This window comes from Equus quagga, chromosome 5, assembly GCF_021613505.1.
Source record: "Equus quagga isolate Etosha38 chromosome 5, UCLA_HA_Equagga_1.0, whole genome shotgun sequence".
In the NCBI taxonomy this organism is placed as follows: domain Eukaryota; kingdom Metazoa; phylum Chordata; class Mammalia; order Perissodactyla; family Equidae; genus Equus; species Equus quagga.
The window spans coordinates 47,265,182-47,278,903 of NC_060271.1; positions in this window are offsets into that span (position 1 = coordinate 47,265,182).

A 13,722-nucleotide genomic window follows, 5' to 3' on the forward strand; every position below is an offset into this window, starting at 1 on the left:
AAAGATCATTGAGGAAGAAGCAAAACTGAGGAAACGCTTCTTTGGTTAGCTAAAGGGGCCAGTCTCCGCTAAGGAGGGACCCGGCCTGCGGACGTCTCGGGGGGCCTGGCTCACCTGCTCAGGTGACCTCCGGGGTTCGCACGGACTCGCACCCATCACCTGGGGCCTGATGTGACTCGAGAGGTGAACACAGGTGTCAAAGGGCAAGTGCCTTCCCGCCCCCCCACCAAGTGTTACCCGCCCCGCCCCGGCCCTGGGAAGAGGAGCCTTGAGAGAGATGAGGTGGCCCCACTGGTCTGGGTCAGAAGACATGGTCCTGGTGATTTCCCAACCCCAAGAGAGAGCCTGCAGATGTCCCTGTGCATCTGATAGTGTCCCCTCCAGCCCCCACCCCAGTGCACCCCCTGGGGCCCTTCCTGGGGCTGGACGGTGTGGATGGCGGGAATCAACCATCCAATACAGACTCTCTCCTCCCTCTGCAGACAGAAAGGAGGGAAACCCCTTCACTCCTTTGCAAAATCGGATACAATGACACAAAACGTGCGCCGTCACCTGCTTTTCATTGGCCTGTCACAGTTTACACATGCTCTGCCCCCTCCCGTCCCCTGGCAACCCTATGGTTCGATTATCATCCCACCTTACAGATGAGGGAACTGAGGCAAAAAGACCTCCAACAGCTTGTCCAAGGTCACCCAGGGAACAGGTGGCCAAACCAGGACCCCAGGTGAGGCCCCAACTCAGGATCGTGTCCCCCATCCACCAGCCCTGCACGTTCAGGCTGTTCCTGAGTTCCAGGGTACCAGCCACCCCCTGGGCCCAAAAATTCAGGGGTGCTGCCCTCCCACAGGAAACATCCAAGCTTCAGACACTGAAGTTCAAGATTTTTGTTGGAGAAAATGGTCCTTCAAGCACCTGAGAGCAGAGCCCTGCAGTCAGTTGCAGGGCAAGGGTGGGGTGACTGCCATCCTGCCTGCTGCATGACCCCAGGAAGGTGGCTCAGTCTCTGGGCTCCTCAGCTGTCCCATCTGAGAGCCAGCAGCAGCAACAGCACTGGTCAAACAAGGCGGCCCCGGTCAGTAGCACCTGCTGCCTGGGAGCCAGCACCTGAGCAGCTCGAGTCTCAGAAGTGCTGCCTTGCTCACCAAGGTGGAAGAGGAGGAGGGAAGGCGAGGCATCAGCAGACAGGGCAGAGTGAGGAGGCCCAACCGGCTCCTGAGTGGCCGAAGGCCGGCAGAAGTGGAGGCTGCTGCTCCTTGAGCCTCTGCCGGGTCCCAGGGATGCCAGGCGGCCCGAGGCATCAAGGACCTGGCCTCCCCGTCCAGGCAGCCTGGGGGCCAGCCGAATCTGATGCCTCCACCTCTGCTGGAAGCCTCGCTCTTCCTGTAGGGCAGGCGAGGAGCAGCCTCCTGCCTCAGCCTCCCCCTCAAGCCATCCTCCCAGGGCCAGGGGCAGCCTCCAGTGTGGGACATGCTTAGGAGGGCCCGGGACAGCTCCCTGAGCCTGGTGTGCTCAACCCCCACACCCAGACCCGACCCCTCTCTGGTTCTTCTCCCAAACACGTCCACTCACTGACCCCCAAATGGTCCTCCTGGTCCTGGCTCTCCCTGTGCCCCAGAATCCCCCCGTCACACTCGCCTCTCCCGCCCTACCCATCCCTCGAGGTTCGGCTGAAATCTTCCAACTGCAAAGTCACCACTGGCTCCTGACCCCAAAGGGTCTCCCCCGCTCAGCACTCCTTGCCGCAGACCATGTCTTCTCCCCGACACTCTCTGGGCAAGCCCAGATCTCTCCCACAGCCCTTTTCAAAACCACACTAGCAGCTCTAGATATGTGTGTATTCACAGGTTAGCACACACATATGTATGCACGGGTTAGTATACACGCGTATGTATGCATGGAGTGGTACACACATGTGTATACACAGGTTAGTACACACATATGTATACACGGGTTAATCAGTACACATATGTGTGCATGGCTTAGTGCACACATATGTGTTCACTGGTTAGTACACATGTGTACGCATGGGTTAGTGCATGTGCATGGTTATGCAGGCAAGTATACACTCATATTTTACCTGGCTCTGTCTGCTGAGAGGCACAGTGATGACACCCCAGCAGCAAAAAGCTCACCCAGAGTGCACACCTTGGTTTCTAATCCCATTCTCCAATAATGGAACAAGGGATCCTTGGAGAAGCGGCTCATGATGGGGAAAATGCAAGATGTGTCTGGAGCATCTCGTAGTGCTGGGGAATAAGAAAGTGCTTGCAAAACAAAAGGATGGGGCACATGAAAATGACCCGGGAGGCAACCAGAAAGAGCTCCCAACACCGAAGCTGGAAACATTTGAGCCACAAAATAAATAATGCAATACTGGATTATAACAAAGTGTAAAATAAGTGTGCATGAATTCACGCTGATGTAAATGAACAATGAAAGGAAGAAAGAAGAGAGGCAGGGAGGGAGAAGGGACAAATCTTTCTTGCTGAAAAACACTGCATCAATATGCACCACCCCCCAGGAGGTGGAGCTTAATTTCCCATCCCACCCCCCAGTAACCTTACAGAGGAGACAGGCACCACCTGAACCAGGTGACCCAGGTCAACATCCCCCATGACGTCCTGCGGATGGTAGGAGCACCCACGTGATGTGACAGAGGGGCACCTCACCTCAGAGCTGTTCTTTCCAAAACCCGCAACCCTGGTCTGACCTTGAGAAGAAGGTCAGACAAACCTAGAATGGGGACATTCTCCAAGACACCAGGCCAGTCCCCCTGGAGACTGCCAAGGTCATGGAAAACAAGAGAAGACAGAGGCTGTTGCAGCCCAGAAGAGACCAGGAGACATCCCGACCCAGTGCCACTTGGTCCCTGGACATCAGGATCCTGGCACAGATCGGGGTGTGAACAGGTGAACCCAAATAGAGTCTAGAGCGTGTTTCCTGTGGCGTGCCCAACCCGTGTCTTCCTGTGACGTGTGTTGACACTAACAAAGCAGGCAGCTGGGCAGTGGAGGGGCGGGGGTTGGACAGTCCCCGTGAGGGCTGGCAGGGTCCTGGAGAAGGCCCACAGATCCTGGTTTGATGCCTCTCTTGCGGTTACACAGCAGTTACTGGATTTGGGAAAGAATGCCCACAAGAAGGGTGCATAGGAACTCTCTGTGCTCTTTGCAACTTTTCTGTTAATCTAAAATTATTCCAAAGTTAAGAGTTTGTTTTAAAAAAATCCCCACAGTGCAATGCCTTAACGCTCAAAACCTAGAAGTTGCCAACAGCCTGACTGTCACTGACTCCCTCTCTGGCGTTTCTGAGCACCTACTGGGTGCCGGGTGCAGGGCTCCCCGGGGGCCTGAGGTCAGAGACTGTGAGGCCTGTGAGGCCAGGCCTGCAGGACCCGAGGAGGCCCTGGACTCGGAGGACACCGAGGCTCTTAGCCACATGTCCATCGAGTGGGCTCAGTGGACACCAGGACAGCCAGGACCTCTGCTGCTGCCAATGACTTGTCCCCTGCTAGGTGACCAATCTGACCCACAGAGGTCACGAGGACCGCATCCCCTGGCCCCTGAGACAAAGGTGGCTGCTAGCTGTGGGTCCCTGAAAACCAGGGGGCCCACCCAAGCAAAGTGTGGGGACGGGTGAGCTCGAGGTGCCCCACAGTGATCTCGGCCCTGGGGCCCAGGCGAGGAGGCTCCCCAAGGACCCAGTAAAGATGAGTGATCGGCCCCATTTCAGACGAATCCCGCTAATGACTGTTGAGCACGTCCATAACTTCACCAACGAAACTCAGCCTGTGAATCCCCAACGAGGCCGGGTCCTTGATTAATGCTAATGGCTTTTCTCACCAGCTGTGAAAATGCATTTTCCATAATTTAGCTGTCATTACAATGGGAAGGATTTATAAAACACACGCGCACACTACGTGCTTGAAGGGCCTGGAGGGGAGCAGCCTGAGGAAGGGCCAGGAAGCAGCTGGCCCTGCCCCCAAAGTGCAGGCACGGGCCCCCCCCAGCCACACCTGGGCACCTGCCTCTGGGTCCTGGGTTAGGACGCAGTGCGGGCTATGGGCACCGACCTTGTGGGCACCTTGGGGTGCAAAGCCTCTCCCTAGGGCCAGGGCAGAGGGTGGGACAGGGACTGCTGTCTGGGACCAGGTCCCCCCTCCCCCGCCTCCACCTCTCTAGAAAGGAAAGTAAGAGGGCGGGAAGGAGGGGTCCTGGTGCAGCTCCAGCTCTGCCGGGCGTCCCAGCTTAGGGCCCGGGCCCTGGGAGATGCAGGAACATGCAGGCCCGGCAGAGCCCAAAGCCCCCTTGAAGATCCTGGGTGAAGTTCTGTCAAGAGCACAGCAGCCATGGGAGACCAGCACTGCAGCCAGCAGTAACCCCAGCACCATGGTTTGGGTCACACGGTAGCACTGGCCAAGGACAAGAGGCCCAGGAGGCAGGACCAGTGTCCAGTGAGGGCAGCCCGCTGACCACCGCCCACCCCTCTGCTCTCCACTGGCCCGCTGGCCCCCTGCCTGCCCCACCCCAGCTGTTTTCAAGCACAAATGCATGTCTGAGGAGGGGGGCGGTGGGCTGGGGGCAGGCCAAGCGAGCAGCATCGAATCAATTAGCGCGAGCTCTTCCGAGGGAGCGAGCGCCGTGCACGCTTTGCCTTCAATTAGCGGATCTTGCCGGCCTCGCTGCAGGCCCGGAGCCACCACCGCGGAAACTTTCTCCTTCTTGTTTTAATCTTTCACCGAGCCCGGCCTTTCGCCTCCAGCCCGTCTAATTGAAACTAATCTTCGCGGGCAAGGCCTGTCTCTTCCCCCTAATCCTCCTCCGAGGAAGTTCACATGGTCCCAATTACAGCCACACCGGCCCTTTTATTCCCGTCCGCGGCTCCCTCTGCCAGGCTCCTTTTTTGAAAGTCTGCATTATTAACTCCATGCTTGCGAGTTCCTGCCTGTCACGGGGCCGCGAGATGCTATCGCTGGCTGCGATGGATAAGGTTACCACGAAAGCATTTTATGGATTACGTTTCGCACAAAGGCGATAGAGGGCATGATAGCGCGGAACCGGTGAGCTCCGCGGGCGAAGGGGGAGCAGGGCAGGGCCGGTCGGGGCCCGGGCTCTCCTGCCTGCGGCTCGCAGGCCAGAGAAACTAGGGGGCTTCTGGAAGTTTCCTGGAGGGGTGGAGAGGAAAAGAGGGGGAGCCTGGCAGCCTCACAGGGCAGGACTGCCCCCTGCTGAAGCTGTGCAGCCCCCGCGGGCCCCCGGTTGGGGGCTGCGTAGCGGGAGTTGGGGTCTCTGGAGTGGGCCTCAGTATCCCACAAGCCAAACGGAAATCCTACATTTCCAGGCTGTCGAGAACGTCAAGTTTCCGAGCTCCGGGCTGGAATCCCATCGCCGCCGTGTGGGCTCGTGGGTTATCGTGGCTGATCAGACCTCGGTTTGGCAGCTGGGGATGTCTCTGATTAATTTTTTTTAAAGAGAAACTGGAATAACCATCACTTAATGAAGGCAGACTTTTTTTTGAAGTCCTTAAACCCTGGGACTAGGGGAGGAAAATGGCGAAATGGGCGGGCCGGTGACTAAGTGGGGAGGGGGAAGGGCAGGCAAGACAGGCCCCACCCACCACGGACCAGCTCCGGGCCCCAGGCTAAGCCACAGACACCAAAACTCCAAGCAGAGTCCCAACGTTCTGCCCACCACCTTGCAGGGTCTTGGGCAAGAGTCTGCGTTCCTGACCTTGATTTATGGTCTGTTTATAGAGCTGTGGACTTGATGTTCCACTGGCATTGTGCACATGGGCCTGCAGCCACAGCTTCTCTAGGGACCGTCCAGGCAGTGGGAAGGAACCATCCACAGGAAAGTCCCCACCAAGACCCCACTGAGGGGATCCTCCCAGCATGCCCCCGTGGAAGCCTCTACAGGCCTCTGTTCTTCCAGGGCAGGATGCGGAAACGCAGATCGCAGCTGCTGTGGGCTGGTCCCTTGAAGTCCTGGCTTCCTGGGCCACGCTGTGAAACTGCAGGATGAGCTCCTGCAGAGTGGGTACTGGCCAGAGGTCCCAGGAGTCTCCCCACAAAAGAGAGTCTCAGCTCCCAGCAGAGAGTGAGCCCCGACAGCAGGACCAGACCCCCACCTCAGGCTGTGTCTTAGCACCCACGTTCTTGGCACTGAGCTGACCCCACCTTGACTCCACCAAGTGTCTCCCTGGCCTGGAGGGGCAGGGTGATGGGTAGGGGAGAGGAGGCCAAATGAAGGAGAGCAGGAAGCTGCAGAGATCCTGCTCAAAAGCAGAAGAGGAAAATACTAGGCATAAAATAAAATGAAAGGTCCAGATGGCTAAAATCACAGAGACTGAGGATGCCAAGCGCTGACGAGGACCTGGAGCAACTGGATGGAGCTCAGCACAGCATGGTGCAGCCATCCTGGAAAACAGTTGGGTCATTTCCTTCAAAGTTAAACCCAAAAATACCGTAGGACCCAGCTCTTCCACTCCTAGGTATTTACCCAAGAAATGAAAATACGTGTCCACCCAGAGACCTGTAAATGGATGTTCAAAACTACTACATTCATAGTGGCACCACAGTGGAAACCACTCAGCAGTCCATCTACAGGCAAACAGACAAACATCCTGGGCCATAGCCATTCAATGGATATGTACAATGAATATCATGTATCCATATACAATGGATATAATGGATAGGTGGGTGGTAGATACATAAAGTGGATGCAACAGATGAGTATACACAATTGATGCAATGGAGGGATACATGCAATGGATACGGACAATGGACACAATGGGTGGATGGGTGCAATGGATGGATACATTGTGTGGATACTACAACAGACTACCCAGCAGTGGAAAGGGCAGACTATTTGGTGAATCACGAAATATTCATGCTGAGAGAAAGAAGTCAGACCAAAAAGAGCATACACTTACACTGTACTTGTGTAAAGTTCTAGAAGAATCAGAACTAACCTACAGTGATAGGAATCAGATCCAGGGTTGCCTGGGATGGACGGTGACCGGAAATTGTCTGCAAAGGATGGGAGAGAATCTTCCAGGGAGATAGCAATGTGCTACAACTTGATTGGCGTTATACCTTGTCCTGAGGAAGCCAGACTGAGTCAAGGTCACCCAACGTAGAGGGGGGTTCATGCTCCACCTCTTGGATATCACCCAGGTATCTCTGGTGCCAGTGGTGGAAAAACAAACCCACAGACCCCACAACTGCGAAACAAGACAGAAGAAGAGGAAGCAAACAAGCCCATCAGTGCATTTTTTTCTTGCAGTGGTAAGTCAGAGGAAAATGAGCAGAGTTTGGTGAGCAAATAACAGGGACCAGCTTCTTCAAGGCAGCCAAAAGCCACTCTGAGGAGGTGATGGTAAGCTTGGCCCAAAGGGCGGGTAGGAGCCAGCCGGGCAGAGACCCTTTCCCTCTGCAGTGCCCAGGACAGGCACAGACCCACTAGGTGCCTGGGGCAGTTCTGGGCTCCACAGACAAGTGGACAAGATGGGCAGGGCCCCCAGACCGCAGCCCTGTGCTGATGAGCCCAGAAAAGATCACCCGGATGACCAGCCAATCTGATTTGCCCAGGACTGAGGGAGGCAGGACTTTCCACTTTAAAACTGGGATGGTCCTGGGCAAAGCGGGATGAGTTGGTCACCCTGTGCCAGGGAACATACAGGTTTCTCCAATTCTTGAAGTTACATTAGGTGCAAAGAAAGAAGAGTGTGCTGCTCTGGGGACGGGGCTAGGGCAGAGCAAGAGCCAGGCCTTGGGTGCTTTTCTCCTGGTCCCAGCCCACCAGCTTCGTGGTTTGACAATAGGATCATCAGGAATTGGGGTGGGTGAGAAAAGGTGGGGGTCAGGGGTGCTGTTTGTGGCTCCTTCAACCAGGCAGTGAGCCTTGTAGGAGCCTGACTGTGTGTAGCACCATCCTAAGCACCGAGATGGAACTGCCTGCGCCCTACTTAGGCGGGCACCTCAGGAGGGAGCAGCTTGGCCGGGGAGGTCAGACCACGGGAGCCAAGCTGGAGGCGATGGCTCATCCCAGGGTGAACAAGAAGATGCCTGTGAGTGTCTGCTTCCTGGTTTTAAGAACAGTGACCAGTCACAAAGGAGCAGTGGCCCGTGTGTCTTCTGAGCGCCCAGCTCTGCACAAGGTGAGCATCTTAGGAGACTGTGCCGTGAGGAGTCCCACCAGCCCGCTCATGGCTTCCTTTTTTGAAAACATCTTTCCTGATAAACAACGGATAGTTTTTTCTATTGTAGAACAGACATAAGCAGGACATATATTTCATAATTTCTGCAGCTGAAGACATGCATTTCGAGAGTTCTACCCTGTTTCTGATGGGGGGAGGGGACAAAGCACCTCAGACGGGGCGGCTGTGTTCTCTCATAATTCTAGAGCCCAGCATCAGGGTGTTGGCAGGCTGGTTTCTCCTGAGGCCTCTCTCCTCCTGGTGTAGACAGCTGTCTTCTCCCTGTGTCCTCACAAGGTCCCCGTGTGTGTCTGTGTCCTCATCTCCTCTTCTTATAAGGACACCAGTGGCATTGGATTAGGGCCCACCCCAATGACTTCATTTTACCTTGGTCGCCTCTGTAAAGGCTCCATCTGCAAATGCAGCCACACTGAGCTCCTGGGGGTCAGGGCTGCAACACGTGAATGTGGGGGGACACAGTGCAGCCCCTATCTTGAGGGTCATGGCCTTCCTTCTTCTTTGGGGACCTGGAAACACACGCCCCCGCTGCACACTTATTTCATCACAGCCTGCAGAGCAGCACTTTGCAAGTTAAAAAGCTCAAGGCTAAAGGTAGCAGAAACCCTTGTTCCCCACCAAGCACCTGTCCTGTGCCCCCATCTCCCAGCCTGCGTCCCAGTCATGTGACCGGGTGCCACCAACAGACATCCAAGTGGTGTGAGGGCATCAAGATCTGATGATGTCTCGGCTCCCCTCCTCTGCCTGGAAGCAAAGGACCCAGATGACATTGCAGAAGGAAGCAGCCTGCGTCCCTGACACGTGGCTTGGGGACACTCACTAAGGAGAGTTCCCCAGATCTCACGGGACTTTGACGTGAATGGGAAACAGTACTGTGTTAAGCCACAAGACTTTAGGGCTGATTTTTTAAAACTCAGCTACCCCAGTGGTCCTGACTGATACACAAACCTAGACTTTCCATTAAAAAGGAAATTTCAGGTGATTATTCCCAACCATGTCTGAGATCAGACCCTGGATGCCTCCCTCGCCTCGCTCCAGCCCCAGATGTTTCTGAGAAGGGCATCGTGTTGGAGAATCTGGGTATCCCCAGCTCAGGCCGAAAAGAAGGGGACTCACCACGTGAACCAAGCCCCCACCGGGACCATGGCTGGGATTCGTCTCAGCTCTGTTCTCCATGACACAAAATCCTGATGGAGCCCGACTAAGTCCCCCATTAGAGAGCTCACGGGGCGGAATTGCTGAGGTAGAACAACGAGTCAGGGGTGAAGTCATCAGGGGGCAGGTGTGGGCTGGGAGGCAGGGAGAAGGGGCCTGGTCAGGGGCAGGTCACCAAGGCTGCTGGCCTGGACTGCCGCCGGGCAGGTGGGGACAGGGCTGGTGCGTTCCCAAGACGGCTGCACCTGCTGGTGGCCTGAGTCCTTATTTCCACTAAATTAGAAATTCTCTTCATGCTATAGGTCACCAGGAATAGAGCTGAAGGAGAGTTCTGGATGTTCAGACAAAAAGAGGACCTAGGATTACGCAGAAACTGTTGGCTAACTTTTACTGAGTGCCCACCACGTGCGAGCCCCTGTTCTAATGCCTCGCACACGCTGAGGCCTCACAGCCTCTTATCCCTCCCAGTCCAGAGCTGAGAGGCTGAGGGACGGGTCAGCGACGGGGTGGAGCCACGATTTGAGTGGAGCATCCAGACTCTAGAACCCCTGCTGTCATTGCCACGTCATGCGTCTCCCCACGTGAGAGGTGATGTTTGAAAGAGGCAGGAGAAATAGTTAGACTCCAAAGATTGAGGCCACAGAATTCCCAGCCCCCTCTCGGCTTCGGGAGACTCGAAGTGTCTCTCCGGGCTCTATTGCAGAATTCAGGTGTACTTTTACAATATGCTCAATGATTTGTTATCAACTTATTTCTCAAACGATTACAGAAAAAGGGAAAGGTCAACTTTTGGTAGTTGAATCATTTGCACAACAGTTCAATTTTGTAAAGAGGTAACTATTTCATACTCGGTATTGAAACAATTTTAATTTTATTACACTTTTATTACACATAACGATACATCACCCCTTGCTCTGTGGCTCACAGCAGACCGATCTCCCACCAACATAACCTAGAATCTGGAGTATATACCTTCCAGACACACAAGAAGAAGATGTCACGTGACGGCGGGATCAGAGATTGGAGGGATGTGGGGCAAGCCGAGGAAAGCCTGGAGCCACCAGAAGCCAAAAGAGACGAGGAAGGAGCGTCCCTGGAGCCTCTGGAGGGAGGCGGCCCTTCGGACACCTCCACTTTGACCTCTGGCCTCGGAGCTGTGAAATAAGAAGATTCTGTTGTCTGAAGCTGCCCGGTTTGTGGTAAATTGTTACAGTAGCCACAGGAACCTAATAAACAAGGCCAACCGAGAGAGGAAAAGTAAAAAGACACAATGGACGCAGATCCACAGGTGAGGCAGATACTGGAGTTACTGGAAATAGACTTAACACAAGAATCTTCAAGAAAGTAGAAAAATTCACCAGAAATTTGGAATCTGTGAAAATGATAAATGAAAATTTTAGCACTGAAAAATGCCTTGAAGCAACAATAAGACTAACAGTGGACTGCCCAACGGAAATGACAGAAGACAACGTAAGGGTTTTCCCTAAAGTGCTAAAATAAAAAGACTGCCCACTTAGAATCCTGATGCGAAGGAAAATAGCTTCAAAAATGAAGGCCAACAGTTCCTCAAAAAGTTAACATAGACTAACGTATCACCCGGCAATTCTGCTGCTAGATGTACACTCAAGAGAAACGAAGATGAACGTCCACACAAAATCTTGTCTACAAATGCTCATAGCAGCTTTATACACAGAGCCAGAAAGAGGAGACAGCTGGAATGTCCAAAAGCTGGCAAAAGATAAAGTGGGGTCTGTCCGCACAATGGAAGATTAAGCCATAAAAGGATCAATTCATCTACAAAATGGATGAACCTCAAAAACATGCTCATTGAAAGAAGCCAGATACAAAGAACATATGCCGCATGATTCCATTTATACAGAATGTGCAAAGTGTCAGACGTATAGGGACACAAAGTAGACTAGCGCTGGCCCAGGGCTGGGGAGGGAACGGCGAGTGACGTTAAACAGGCGTGAGGTTTCTTGTTGGGCTGATGGAAATGTTCCCATGTTGGATCGCGGTGTTGTGTGTACTAAAATTCACTGACTCGTGTACTTAAAGCATGAATTTAATGATATGTAAATAAAGCTCAATAAAGTTGTTTTTTAATGAAGCCACAAAAAATTTGCAGACAAATACAAACTGAGAGAACTGACACCGCAGCACACGCACACACACACACACACGTAAATAAACATTAAAAAGAGTTCTCAGGCAAAAGGGAAATCATCCCAAACTGGAGAGATGAATTTCATGAGACAATTAAGTGCATGGAAAGGATAACTAAGTAAATAAATATAAATGAATTTGACCATATAAAACAATAATAATGATATCTTACAGGGTGTTAAATATACACAGAATTTACATATATCACAGCAATAATACAAAATATAAGAGCAGGTAAATGGAGTTGAAGCATCCTCAGGTGCTTGCCTGCTCGCAGAAGTGACAATCACAGAATTATGGTAGAGTGAATAAATCAAGCATGCACTAATCTTTAGGGTAAAGACTAAAATATACATATAGATACATATAAATATAGATAGATATACATACGCATATAAATAAATGTACACATAAATATAGAAAGATAAAACGTGCAATGCGTAATAGTTAACAACGAGGGAAAGAAAGAAAACAATGGGAAACAGGAAGAAAGGGGATCAAGAAACAGTGGAACAAATAGTCAGACGGTAAATTTAAACCCCAAATCAGTAATTGTGTTAGATGCAAAACTACTAAATTTCCAACTAAGAGATAAAGATTGTCAGACTGTATTTTTTTTTGAAAAACCAGTAAACTATATGCTGCTTGCGGCACACTTTAATTATATAGACTCAAAAACCAAAATGAAAAGGATGGAGAAGGCTGTGCCCTATAAAACTAACCAAAAGGAAGCTGGTGCCTCCAGGCTAACTCCAGACGGAGATGACAAGGAGAAAGCTGTGAGACAATGGGGCACAGGCGACGAAGACAGACGGTCGCCCCTTCAGGAAAACGCAATAATGTTACGTTTATATGAACCTAATAATGCAACTTCAGAACATAGAAGGCAGCAACTGACATATACAAAGGGAAAAATGGGTAAAATTATAATCATAAGGGGAAATTTTCACCTCCTTCAGCCTGTAACTGATAGAAAAGCAAGCAGTTCAGTAGGAATATAGACAGTTTGAAAATTCGAATTAAAACGAGACTTGATTTACAGATAAACAACACTCTTCAAAAAACTTGCAGGATACACATCCTGTGCAAGTCCATAAGGAATATTAGCCAAAGTTTATCCTTTCCTGGGACAGAACACAGACCTCACAAACTTCAAAGGCAGGGCCAAGACAAGGGTGGGTCAGGCAAGGCTTCTAAGGCACAAGATATGAGGAGACATTCACCCCAGATTCACACAAGTGTGGAGTTAGCACAGATCGTAGTGGAATTAGGCTAGAAATCAATTAAATAAAGAGAACTAGAATGCAGGGAAAATTTCATGTTAATGAAAAGAATTGTCAGAAAACAATAGAAGGGAACTTCCTTAACCTTATAAAAAGCACCCCCAAAAAGGCCTAAGGCAGAGACTACGCTTAACACTGAGGGAAGGAAAGGTTCTCCCAAGCTTAGAAATGAAACAAAGACGTCTGCTCCTCCTGCATCTATTAAGCCTCACGCTGGAGGTGCCAGCCAGTGTAATACAGCAGGAAAAAGAAATAGAGGCATTTGAATGGAAGGGAAGAAATAAAAGATTTCTTATTTGCAGACAACATGATTTTATACGCAAAATATCTTAAAGGATCCACAGATAAACCATTAGAATGATTAAGTAAATTCAGTCTGGTCACTGGGTCCAAAGTCATATATAAAAATCAATTACATTTCTATACACTAGTGCTGTGGTGACCCCACAAGAAACAAGATGGACTACCCACCTCATGTGAAATTTGATTCAGATGCCCATACCAGTGATCATGCTTATGTGTGCACACACCCTCCCCCCAAGAGAATACAAGAAGGGTGACTGCTCACATAAGAGGCTTTTGGGGGAGAGTGGGGCTGCCTCCCAGGCTGGTCTGAAAATGGCTTCAAAGAGCTGAGAAGGTGACTGGCCTGGGTTTGTACGTGGTTAGCGAGTGGGCTGGATGAGGATTCCCGCATGCCTGCTCGGGGTTACATGAACAATGAACAGCTAGGAAATCAACAGGGAGTGAAAGGACACAGACACAGAAGAGGTCACACGCGTAGGTGAAGTTTAGAAACAGGCAAAACCAATGTTCACAGAGGAAAGTCAGGTTGCTTTGCAAGGGATGCAGAAAATTGACCAGGAGTGGACACGGGGGATGCTGCGTTTCCTGGTCCAGGAGTGGA